Source organism: Myotis myotis, unplaced genomic scaffold (genome assembly GCF_014108235.1).
Source record: "Myotis myotis isolate mMyoMyo1 unplaced genomic scaffold, mMyoMyo1.p scaffold_m19_p_6, whole genome shotgun sequence".
Classification (NCBI taxonomy): domain Eukaryota; kingdom Metazoa; phylum Chordata; class Mammalia; order Chiroptera; family Vespertilionidae; genus Myotis; species Myotis myotis.
Genome location: NW_023416368.1, coordinates 84717445 through 84730397, shown reverse-complemented (window position 1 = coordinate 84730397; position 12953 = coordinate 84717445). Strand labels below are relative to the sequence as shown.

Sequence of the window (12953 nt, the reverse complement as noted above, 5' to 3'; positions counted from 1 at the left end):
TACAAAATTAAGTAATAATGATTGGCCACCACCAGATATGCCTACATTCCAACTCCATACTCTAAAAACTACTACTAATGTCAGGTTATGAACTGAGGTAAGCAGCCTAAAACTCCCCCTTTCCCACTGGGGAACAAGATATTCATTGTGTCAAAATATAAGCCCACAGAAAGTGCCACTCGACACCTACCCCCAAATGCACCCCTCTGCTGTATTCACCTCACAGTTTAAAACTCAAGAACCTGGGTATGCCTCTGCTTCAACAAGCTGTGTCATTTGATCCTCCTCTGAGGGGAATTCACTGGGCTATGGCTGGCTCTGACCACCAAGTCTGGCCCATCTGCAGTCCCTTCATCCCTGGCCCTCCTCCTTTAGACCAGGCCTTGGTGGTGATGCCTCCTGATTCAGGTGGACAAAGTGATTCACATGGACAAAGCAAGTAAAAGTACTAATTACCTGAACTAAAACAAACATTTAAAAACTGGAATAGCCCTAACCGGTTTGGCTCAGTGGATAGAGCATCGGCCTGTGGACTGAAAGGTCCCAGGTTTGATTCCGGTCAAGGGCATGTACCTTGCTTGGTTGTGGGCACATCCCCAGTGGGGGGGGGTGCAGGAGGCAGCTGATCGGTGTTTCTCTCTCATCGATGTTTCTAACTCTATCCCTCTCTCTTCCTCTCTGTAAAAAATCAATAAAATGCATTAAAAAAAACCCAAAAAAACTGGCGTTGCTTGTCTCACTGTGAGCCCAGATCTGTCACCCAACATAGCCTCTCAGAAGCCAGTTGCTCTGGTCTTGAATACCAGGGAATCCATCTCATTAATGGACACAGGGGTCTTCTGGATGAGCAGAAACCTTTAAAAAAAAAAATCGTAGACCCCTACCAATCTAACTTTAAACTAACGCTGTGAAAGGCTGCACAAAGCTTTTCCTGCAACCTCATTTATGATTCAAACCTAGGCACAAGTGACACCTAATTGTTACCAGCCCAGCCTCTCTGAAAAAGAAACCAAAGGAAGGAAAGAGTGGAGTGAAGAATCAGGATTTTTTTTTTTAAGAGAAAGAGTAAAGGAGCCGGGGGAGAGGGAGACAGACATTGGGCTGCTTCTGCATGCACCCCAATCGGGAATGGAACCTGAAACCTGGGTATGTGCCCTGATCAGGAACTGAACCAGCCGCCTTTTGGTGTATGGAACGATGCTCCAACTGAGCCACACCAGCTAGAGCAAGAATCAGGATTTTAAGCCTGACCTCTGTGTAGTTTGGGATGTTTTAACACAATAGAATCAGATTTCTTTCTTTTGTTTTTGAAACCAGACCAGCTATGGCATGCAGTTACAGAAGTTTAAACCACAAATCATGCTGACAATGTGATGATCATCTTTCTGACCTCTCACTAATTAGAATATGATGTTCATGGCATTTGCTATTGGAAAAGAAACATGCCCAAGTTAGCACGTGTGATTCAACAAATGTTTTTGTTGTTGTTAATCCTTACCTGAGGATATCTTTTCCATCTATATCTAGAGAGTGGAAGGTGGGGGGGGAGGGAAAGACATGGATTTGAGAGAGACACATCAGTTGGTTGCCTCCAGCACAAGCCCAGAGCAGGGCTGGGGATGGAAACTGCAACCCAGGCAACCCTGCCCCCAACCAGGAATCAAACCTACCATCCTTAGGTGTGTGAGGTGACGCTCTAACCACTGAACACACTGGCCAGGAAGATCAACAAATGTTTGTATAATAAGCAGGTGTGGTGGGAACAGCCTAACAGGTATGGCCCCATCATTCTTCCAGAGTGGACTCACAACCCCACCTCCACGGTATTTCACAAAACCTAGCAGGTATCCTAAGGATTCTGGGGAATTGCCCTGAATTAGATGCTGGTCCTAGAGACTGAATTAGATTCTGAAATGTACAAGGACCCAAGCAAGCTCCTCCTGGTTTCCTAACCTCTGGAGCTATCCTATCCTGGAGTGTCAAGTTAAATAATACAGAAGTGCTGTCCTTTAGTATCTCCTTAAAACGTTTAATATCACATCAAGGACACGGAAAATAATTTTACTTGGGGTGGTGAACACACAATACAATATATAGGTGATGTGTTATATAACCGTTACACCTGAAAGCTATAATTTTATTAACCAATGTCACCCCAATAAATAAATAATTTAAACAAAGCAATCCAAAAGATACCAATCTAAAATGTGGCCATGGCCTGACCATTGTAGCTCAGTGGTTGAGCATCAACCTATGAACCAGGAGGTCATGGTTCAATTCCTGGTCAGGGCACATGCCTGGGTTTCAGGCACGATTCCCTGTAGGGAGCATGCAAGAGGCGGCTGATCAATGATTCTCTCTCATCATTGATGTTTTTATCTCCCTCTCCCTTCCTCTTTCTCTGAGAAATCAATAAACACAGATTTAAAATAAATAAGTAAACAAAAAATGTGGCATGGACACCACTCCGAGAAATTAAGTCTAACAAAAGTCTCAAGTCTAGTGCAATTGGCAAAGTTCTGTCTGCAACAGTGTTTTTATTGGTCCATAGAAAGGTAGAAAGTTAGGAATAAAGATTTTCAATGTAAAGGGCCATCCTTTATGCTTAACTTACTTTCTATATTTTCAGTGCTAAAATATCTTTTTTCTTATGAAAAGATGGAAATGGTGTATGGTATCTGGTTAAAAGGCATTTTTCTAGGAAAAATAAAAAGTTGGCCCGCCCTAGTCAATTTGGATCAGTGGATAGAGCATCGGCCCGTGGAATGAAGGGTCTTGGGTTGGATTCCGGGTAAGGGCATGTACCTCAGTTGCAGGCTGGATCCCCAGCTCTGGTCAGGGCATGTGCGGGAGGCAGCCAATTGATGTATCTCTCTCACATGGCTGTTTCTCTCTTTCTGTCTTTCCCCCTCCCTTCCAGTCTTACTATTTCTAGAAATTCCAACTGGTCTGTGAGAAGCAGGACCCCAGGCCCTCTGACACTGAAGAGCCCACAGGTCTAAGAAACAGAAACCCCAGGTTTGTATCCACCTCAGTTCTCCAACCTGACAGCTGTAGGACCTCCAGAAAAATCACTTGCCTCAAAGTTGCAGAGAGTAGGAATTAAAGGTGACAATATGGGAAAATTCCTTTTCAACTATAAAGCCACAAATACAATGTATTATTGGAGTAATTTCAACTATTCTTGAATGAACCAAGAGAAATGTAAAATCACAGCAGAAAGTTCAACGTGACACCAAGTGAGAATTATCAAACCCTCTTTCCAACACATTCCAGGCAGCAAAGAGAGAGGAGAAAACAGCTTTGGAAATCTTCCACACCTGGGGGGTGGGGGGGGATGCAACTTGCCCACCTATCCCATGGGGAAGCCGTAGAGGATTTTCAAAAAATGTAACATACATTTTAATTTCTTCTCCCAAGTTTTTTTCCCACTAAGGAAAAAAAAATGCCTGCCTGGTGGTGTGGCTCAGTGGTTGAGCACCCACCCATGAAGTAAGAGGTCAAGGCACATGCCCAAGTTGGCTCGATTTGGGGGTAGGGATGAAGGGGCGGCAGGGACACGTGCAGGAGGCAGCCAATCAATGATCCTCTCCCATCACTGATGTTTATGTTTCTCTCTCTCTCAAATCAGTAAAATCACATTTAAGTAAAAGAAGAAAAATTTTAAAAAGACTCCTTCACAAAGGACATTAACACTCAAATGTCAATTATTTTAGTAGGCAAGGGGGTACATTCATGTTTAATGAAAACTGTTTTCAGAAAATTGTAACTTCACCTGAAATTGTAAAAAGAGATTAAGTGTACTCTGTATCCAGTTTCCTCCAGTTGTAACATTTTGCAAACTATATAGTACAATATAACCACGATACTCATACTGAAACAGATACAGACTGTTGCTGTCACAAGGATCCCTCCTGTTGCCCTCTACAGTCACATTCACCTTCCAATTGCCCCCATGCCTAACCCCTAACAACTAATTCATTTCACTTTTCTGTAATTTTGGCATTCCAAGAATGTTTTATATAAACAAAATTGTAGAGATGTAAACATTCAGGATTGGCTTGTTTCACGCAGCACAACTGCCTCAAGATTCATGCAAGTTGTGTATGTATCAATAGTTGGCTCTTTTTTATTGATAAGTAGTATTCCTTGGTATGGACACACCTTGGTTTGTTTAACCATTTAGCAGCTGAAGGACATCTGTGGGGTTTCCAGTTCTTGGCTATCCTATCTAATAAAAGGGGAATATGCAAATTAACCATCACTCCATCACAAAGATCGTGGCACCCATAGCCACAAGATTGTGGCAACCAGTCCTCTCAGCCCCACCAGAGTCTCCCAGTCCCTCGTCACTGTGGCGACGAGGCAAGTGTTCAGCGCCTGGCTGCAGATGGGCCTCTGGGCCACAGAGAGCCTCTGGGCAGTGGGCGTGGAGCAGCCAGGACCCACAGAGAGCTACTGGTGCACGGATTCATACACAGGGATACTAGTCACAAATAAAGCTAAGAACATTTGTGTATTCATTTTTGTGTGAACACATATGTTCATTTCTTTGGGATAAATGCACAGGAGTCAAATTGCTGGATTATATGGTAGTTGCCTGCCAATTTTATGAAAAACTGCCTAAGTGTTTTTCAGAGCTGAAGTGTCACACTTTAAAAAACAAACTCGAGTCCAGTGGTGTGGCTCAATGGTTGACTGTTGACCCATAAATCGGGAGGTCAGGGCACATGCCTGGGTTGCAGGCTCTATCCCCGGTAGGGGGAGCGCAGGAGGCAGCCCATCGATGATTTTCTCTCTCATCATTGATGTTTCTATATCATTCTCCCTTCCTCTCTCTGAAATCAATAAACATATTTAAAGTAAAAAACAACTCAAGTAACTTCACCAAAATTGACTCAGTTCACCTTTTCTACACTCCTGTCAGTTCACACATCTGCTCTGTGAAGCTGTGGTCACTGGTGAGCTCTCACTGGGCAGCTTATAATTCTCCCTGTTTACTGGGCAACTATTTTCCCCTTCTGCAAGCATTCTGCACAGGTCATCCATAGGACAAATATTAGGTGCTACTAAGAGCCATGGGACTGAGCCAATTATTGTCATACAAGTGTCCTTGTGCACAGATTCGTGCACACTGAACGAAAATTAATTAGGAGGTGTCTGGCAGGGCAGGACTGAGCGAGATGGGCTGGACACGCCCTGCAGCCAACCTCCCGCAGTTCCTCCCTGGCCGGCCGCACCTGGGGTGGCGCTGTGGCTCAAAAGGTGTCTGTGGAGTGAGTGGGGTCCCTCAGCCAGGCCTGCAGGGATTGGACTGAAACTGGCAGTCTGACATCCCCCAAGGGGCCCCGGAGTGCAAGAGGGCACTCTGCAAAGTTGCTGTGGTACAGGGTGTGGAACGCAAACATAAGTGTGCAGAAAAACCAGATTCGGGGCCGACAGTGCCCCCAGCCAACAACATAACCCATGTCCAAAGGTGGAATTGTGCAGCCCAGTGAGGAATCGGGCTCCCTCCTCTCTGGTGTCGGGGTGCGTACCTAAGAACCACTGCCAAGTCACTGCAGCTCCTGTGTTGAGCATCTGTCCCCTGGTGGTCAGTGCATGTCATAGCAACCAGTAGGACAGAGGCAGGGAGGGACACTTAGCATATTAGCCATATATATATATATATATATATATATATATATATATATATATACACACACACACACACACATACACACACACTAGAGGCCCGGTGCATAAAAATGTGCACTTGGGAGGGTCCCTCAGCCTGGCCTGTGCCCTCTCAGTCTGGTACCCCTCGGGGGATGACGACCTGCTGGCTTAGGCCTGCTCCCCGGTGGGATTGGGCCTAAGCTGGCAGTCAGACAACCCTCTGGCAGCCCGGGAGCCCTCGGGGGATGTCCACTTGCCAGCGGGGAGCAGGCCTAGCTGAAGTTGGACATCCTTAGCGCTGCTGAGGAGGTGGGAGAGGCTCCCACCACCACCGCTATACTGGCAGCCGTCAGCCTGGCCTGTGGCTGAGCAGAGCTCCCCCTGTGGGAGCGCAGTGACCACCAGGGAGCAGCTCCTGCATTGAGTGTCTGCCCCCTGGTGGTCAGTGTGTCATAGTGAACAGTGATTCCCAGTCGTTCTGCTGTTAGGGTCAATTTGCATATTCTTTTATTATATAGGACTAGCCCTAAGCATGAATTTGTGCTCCAGTAGCTAACCACCACCCTCCAGTAGTTCTCCGCCCGCTACATCGCCCTCCTATAGCTCCCCCTGCCCCCCGCCCCTCCCCTCATAGCTTGCTGCTCTGCCCCCTCCTGTAGCTCTCTGCTGCCCGCTTGTAGCTCGCTGCCCCACCCTCCTGCTGATCCGTGATCTGGTTACATGGTCGGTTGTTATGCTTCATGGCGTAATGACCATTTACATATTACATCTTTATTATATAGGATAGATTATATATATAGACTGTTGACGTTTAAACTTTTTTTTTTTTACATTTTACTAGTAATTTATGAATGCAAGGGACTGTCAACCTGCAAATCACTACATGTACTATTGAGAAGCTAACTTGCAGAGTTTCATTTTTTAAACACACACATACTCTTCTCAGGTTAGTTGAAAGGCAAGCAGTAGAAAAACAAGTAGCCTGGAAGATTATTCCAATAAGACCTCATCCTTGAGTCTGAACCACAGTCCTACTGTGGTTGGCCCTGATGGTGTGGCTCAGTTGGTTCGGTATCATCCCATGCACCGAAAGGTTGCCTGTTTCATTCTGGCTTGACCCCTGGTAGGAGTGTGCAGGAGACAGCTGATCTATGTTTCACACTCACATCAATGTCCCCGTCCCCTGGTCTCCCTGCACCCCCCCCCCCCCCCCCGCTAAAAATCAATTTAAAAGTCTTTTAAAAAGCCCTGGCTGGTTTCGCTTAGTGGATAGAGCACTGCCTGTGGACTGAAGGTTCCCAGGTTTAATTCCAGTCAAGGACACATACCTTGGTTGCAGGCTTGATCCCTGGCCCTGGTTGGGACGCATGTGGGAGGCAACCAATGGATGTGTCTCTCTCACATCTATGTTTCTCGCTGTCTCTCCCTCTCCCTTCCACTCTCTCTGAAAATCAATAGAAAAATGTCCTTGGGTAAGAATTAACAATCAATAAATAAAATTTAAACATAAAAAATTTTAAAAAGGAGGAACAATTTTAAAAAGGAAGAACTCTCCTGGCTGGATAGCTCTGTTGGTTCAAGTGTCATCCCAATACACTTAGGTTGCGGGTTCAATCCCTGGTCAGGGCACATACAGGAATCAGCCAATGAATGCATAAATAAGGGGAATAACAGTCTCTCTCTCTCTCAAGTAAAATGAATAAGTAAAAGGAAGGCTGTTTGGAATGTTCAATAAAAATCATCATGGACCAACCTGGCCAGTGTGGCTAAGCTGGCTGAGTGTCACCCTGTGCACCAAAAGATTGCTGGCTCCGTGCCCAGTGGGGGTGCATACAGATATCAACCAGTTAATATCTCTATCTCTCTCTCTCTCTCTCTCTCTCTCTCTCTCCCTTCCTCTCTCTAAAGTCAATAAAAACATACTTAAATTAAAAAAAACTATCATGGATCTCAAACTGCCAACAGCACCACTTTTCACTAATCACCTATAAGTATAAAAATAATATGGAGCCAATTTACATATCCTAATAAGCGGATTGCAGGTTAAACTATTTTTAAAATCCTCCCACGAGGACGTATTTGAGTTGTTTTTTAAAAAATATATTTTTTGTTGATTTCAGAAAGGAGGAGAGAGAGAGATAGAAACACCAATGTTGAGAGAGACTGCCCCTTCACGCTTCCCATGGGGAATTGAACCTGCAACCCAGGCATGTGCCCTGCTCTGGAATCGAACCCTGTCCTCCTGGTTGACACTCAATCACTAAGCCACACCGGCTGGGTGAGAATATATTTTTACTGATTTTAGAGGAAGAGGAAGGGGGGTGGAGGGAGAGAGAGAGAAGGAGATGAACAATAGAGAAACATGGATCAGTTGCCTCCAGTAGGCACCCCAATTGGTGATCGAACCTGAAACTTGGGTATATGCACTGAGCAAGAATTGAACTGAAGACCCTTCAGTGCACCAGAAGCTCCAATCAACTGAGCCAGATCAGCCAGGGTATATAGTCAACTTTTGACTAAACGATCATTGGTGATAGTATATGGCTCCCACAAAAAAAAAAAAAAAAAAAAAAGGCCCATAGTAAACTCATTTTCCTGTTAAAACTGGTGGCTACATTTTCAATGAGAAGAGGAAAAAATTTCCACTGGACACTGCTTTCTTAAAACATCTGAAAAAAAGCAGGTATTGAAAATATGTCTGGCAAAGGCCAGGTGTTCTCAGTAGATTAGAGTGAGGTCCTATACATCAAAAGGCTGGGTTTGATTCCCAATCAGGGCACATACCTAGGTTTCAGGTTCTATGGGATGAGTTTGGGAAGCAACCAATAAAAAATGTCTGAACTTCCAACTGCAATTTCTAATGGGATCACCAGAAAGTGCTGTCTTGGGAAAACCTCACAGGGGTTTAACAGAGCATAAATATGGTGAGAAGCAAGTTTGAAAAATCAGTACACTGACAAGGCTCCCTAACAAATACCTGCCGACACAGCTAACACTCTGAAGAGGCAGCACCAACTTACCCAAACAAAGCAGAGAGGAAAGCTAGTTGTTTCAGGTTTAATTGTCAAATGCTGCAGCAGAAAACTGAAGTCAACCTCATCTCTTCAGGACTCAGACACACTTCACTGACAACCTGTGTGTAGACTCCTATCAATCCACCATCTGTCTCTAATTCCAAACCCTTCCCCTGGAAACAAAAGTAAGATCTTCCTTTCCCAGGACTCTGCTAAAATAAAAAACACCCAATTCAGAAAGCCTAGAAAAATCTTAATTTCTGATTAAGTTTAAAGCATTTATCTATATAATAAAAGCCTAAGCTGCTGTTACAACAGAACGACCGGTCGCTATGATGCACACTGACCACCAGGGGGAGCAGCTGCTCAGCCAGAAGCCAGGCTCCTGGCTGGCGAGCACAGCGGAGGTGGTGGGAGTCTTTCCCACCTCCGATGCAGGGCTAAGGAGCAGTAAGCCGAGTGGTAAGTAGCCTGCCGCTAAGGAGCAGCAAGCTGAGCATAAGGAGCGAGGGATCCCAGATTGCAAGAAGGCGCAGGCCAGGTTGAGGGACACCCCCCCACCACCACCCAAGTTCACAAATTTTGTGCACTGGGCCTCTAGTGATTTCAAATGTCACCACTTGCCTGGCCAGCACTGCTCAATGGTTGAGTGTCAACCTATGAACCAGGAGGTCATAGGTTTGATTCTCAGTCACGGCACATGCCCAGGTTGTGGGCTCAATCCCCAATGTGGGGCGTGCAGGAGGCAGCCAATCAATGATTCTCTCTCATCATTGGTGTTTCCATCTCTCCCTCTCCCTTTCTCTCTGAAATCAATAAAAAAATATAAATAAAATGTCACCACTTTTTGGGCCATATATGCTAATACCAGATGGTGACATTTACACATCTTTCAAAACTGTACCAGATTGCCCTGGCTGGAGTGGCTCAGTTGGCTGGGCATCCTACCATTCACCTAAAGGTTTCAGGCTCAATTCCTAGTTGTGGTTGTGCAGGAGGCAGCCAATGGATGTTTTACTCACACATTGATGTTTCTCTCTCTCTCAAAAACAATTAAAAAATCTTTTTTAAAAAAACTGCACAGCCCTTGCCAGTTGCTCAGTGGTTAGAGCATCAGTTTGAGGACTGAAAGGTTGCAGATGCCATTCTGGTCAAGGGCAGGTACCTCGTTCCAGGCTTGATCTTGGTTGGTTAGGGGTGCAGAAGGCAACCAATCAATGTGTCTCTCTCACATCAATGTTCTCTCTGTTTCCCCTCCTCCCTTCCTTCCTCTCTAACCTCTGACCTGTAAAAGGTAAAATCAGAAAGAATTAGGAAGGTGGTGAGAGAGGTTAAGAGGCACATGTCCAGCCTAAAGAAAACATCTAAAGCCTTTTTCAGAAATGAGAACATTTCCAATCCTTACATCTTGCTGAAGCCTAAAGACAGACAAGAGCCCGCCGGCGTGGCTCAGTGGTTGAGCGTCAACCTATGAACCAGGAGGTCACCGGTACGATTCCTAGTCAGGACACACGCCTGGGTTGTGGGCTCGATCCCCAGTGTGGGGCGTGGAGGAGGTAGCCGATCAATGATTCTTCTCATCATTGATGTTCCTATCTCTCCCTCCCTTCTCCTTCCTCTCTGAAATCAATGAAAACATTTAAAAATTTAAAAAATGACAGACAAGATACTGTTTACCCAAAGAGAAGTGACTTATAGATTCATAGAAGACTCTTTCCTCATCATGGACTCCACCTGTGCCTACCTGAAGAACTTAACCAGGGGAGCACAAAAACAAGCACCATACATGTGTCATCAGAATATTAGCAGCTGCTCTTGCCAATGTGGATTTTTTTTATAGCAAACTTTTTTTTTTTTAGAAATTAGAGATTCCTCACTCCAAGGAATAAAATTATCAAGTATACTAGAAGTAACTAAACAAATTTTTGCCTATAGGCACTAAACGAGTTCAAATAAAGAAAAACAAAACTGCCAACAATTAGGCACCATTCCACTCCAGAAAAAAGACGATTCGAAGGCTTGCCCAAGCTCCTAGGGCAGGGAAGACTCTGATAAATTAAATGTCCAGTGCTGGCAAGGCCAAGCCTGGCAGTAATTGCCAGCCTCCAATAAGCTACAGACAACACTAGGGCCTGCACAGATTCCATTTGCAAACCACAGGGACAAGAATTACAGCTCAGGGGCAAAGACCCCAGGACTACATAACAGCACCTGTCAGTGCCCTAGATCCTCCCCCGCCCCCTTTTCCAGCTGTGAATGAGCCTCTGGTTCCCACACTTCATTCACAGCATGAGTGGCTGCCGTCACTACATCCCACATGACCACACACAAAGCATCACATACAAAGCAGAGTGGCAGCACTGTGAGTAATCCGTGGAGACTCCCAATCACAGACACCTGAGGAGAGCCTAAAGTCCTAAATTTGAGCTCTAACTTCTGAGGGCACCTTGTATTTCCCCGTGGACCACTCACTGTAAAGACCGAAGAAAACCAAGCATCAGAAATACAGGTTCACAATCTGAAATACCTGAATCCAGAAAAGGGAGGCTTATCACAGAAACTGTTGATTCCTTGCTGATCCATCACCTTCCCTAAGCAGAACCCCAAGCAACTTTCAATCAAATTTGAAATTACTTAGAAGAGACGGCTTACTCTCCCCAAGTTTAGGCATTGAGCTAGTGGAAACTATGCTGATCACAGTACACTCCAAATAATTCATCCAGGCAGAGCATTAACCCGGGCAGAACATCAAGAACAACCCTAAGAACCTCAAATCATTTTACTACTTGAAGAAATAAAATAGAAAACCGTTTTTAGCACTCATGTTTGGGTCCCAAGCTTGCAGATTACAGTGCACCCAAACATCGCACCAGATCACCATTTTGGGGGAGGATGCAAGCCCTAAACAATCTGGAAAAAAAAAATTCAACATCAATGAAACACCTGGACTAAAGAAATGGAAATCTCAAAGCCTTCCCCAAGTGTGGATGAGGATCTGTGGGAGGCCTGGGTGGCCAGGGATTTGGGAACCCCATGATCCCACAAAGACCTCTTCTGTAATCCGCACATGGAAGAGGTTTCAGGGAGGGGGTCCACCTCTCCGCGCCATGTAAGGACAAAGACCACGTTTCCCGCCTCAGGAGCCTAGGACCCTCCTGGAATCCGAGGCGGGAGTGGGACAAAGAGGAGGAGAGGAGGAGATGAGGATGGGGGTGAGAGGCGCTCCTGCCCCGCGGACCCGGATGCCCTGGGCCGGAGGAGGGGGTGTGTGTTTCCAGCACGTGCGCGCACGCGGAGCGCCGCAACAGACAAAAGCCCGGGCCGGGGGAGGCTGAGGCCAGGAGCCCGGTGCGCGCGCACCCCCCACGCGAGGCGCTGCCGCCAAACGAGGGGCCGCGAGGGGGGAGGACGGGTGCGCGCGCACGGGGCCCTCGCCGCCGACGTCGCCATTTTGTTTCCTCGGCACAATGGGGGAGAGTAACGGCCAAACGCGGGAGCACGGCTGGCGAGGGCAGAATGAGCCAGGCGCCGGGACAGGGGACCGGGCGGAGGCGGGAAGCAAGGGGCGCCTCTGGCCTTGTCACCGCGACTCTCCAGCCGGGCCCACGCTGAGTGGGAGGACGGGCGGGGGGGGAGGGGAAGAGGCGGGAGCGGGCCTGACCGCCGCCACATTGGAGCTTACCTTGTCAGCGTCCCTTCCCCGACCGCCACCGCCGCCGACCGCCTGCCACAACCCGCCGGGATCTCCCCCGCAAAAGCCACGCGGTGCGCACCGGGCTGCTGAGTCCAACTGCAATGGCGAGAAGAGGAGGAGGAGCCGGGGGCGAGCGGGCGGGCGCGCGCCAGGGAGGTGCGGAGCCACGTGACCACCCGGAGCCCCGCCCCCTCGCCGCCGCGTAGCGTTCGACGCAGGCCCAGCTTAAGAGAGTGAGGGACGAAAAGAGAGGAGGTGGGTTCTGGTCACGTGATGAGGGCGTAGACGTTGCGAGCTCATCACGTGGCGTCGGAACGTTTCCCCCCCCTTCCCACGCCTTTGCTTGGTCATGTGACAGTGGCAAATTCGGACTCCTCCTTGGCCACGTGATGAGGACTGTTCGCTTTCCCTGCGTTGTATTGGTCGGCCTGCATCATGTGACGACGCCAGCGCTCTCTTATTGACGGTTTTGAGCCGCCTTTTCACGTAATTCAGGTCTAGTGTCTGGTCCTCACTGAAGCTCGGAGTTTACGCTCATGCGCGGCCACCATCTTAAACCCGCCGCCATGTGTACGTTGGCGGAAACG

The 12953-nt window shown here is 47.2% G+C and overlaps 1 protein-coding gene across 4 annotated transcripts in view; it reads right to left on the bottom strand.

The window, feature by feature from the left end:
- Positions 1 to 12549, bottom strand: part of ILF3 (interleukin enhancer binding factor 3) — a 43845-nt gene extending 31296 nt beyond the window's left edge. For 2 of the 4 annotated variants that reach the window (XR_004968117.1, XM_036312354.1), the window contains exon 1: positions 12355 to 12549. The gene's annotated coding sequence lies outside the window, so the exon portion shown is untranslated. The remainder of the gene's footprint in view (positions 1 to 12354) is intronic. The other 2 variants (XM_036312352.1, XM_036312353.1) reach the window with 1 other exon arrangement.
- Between the last annotated feature and the right edge of the window lie 404 nt (positions 12550 to 12953).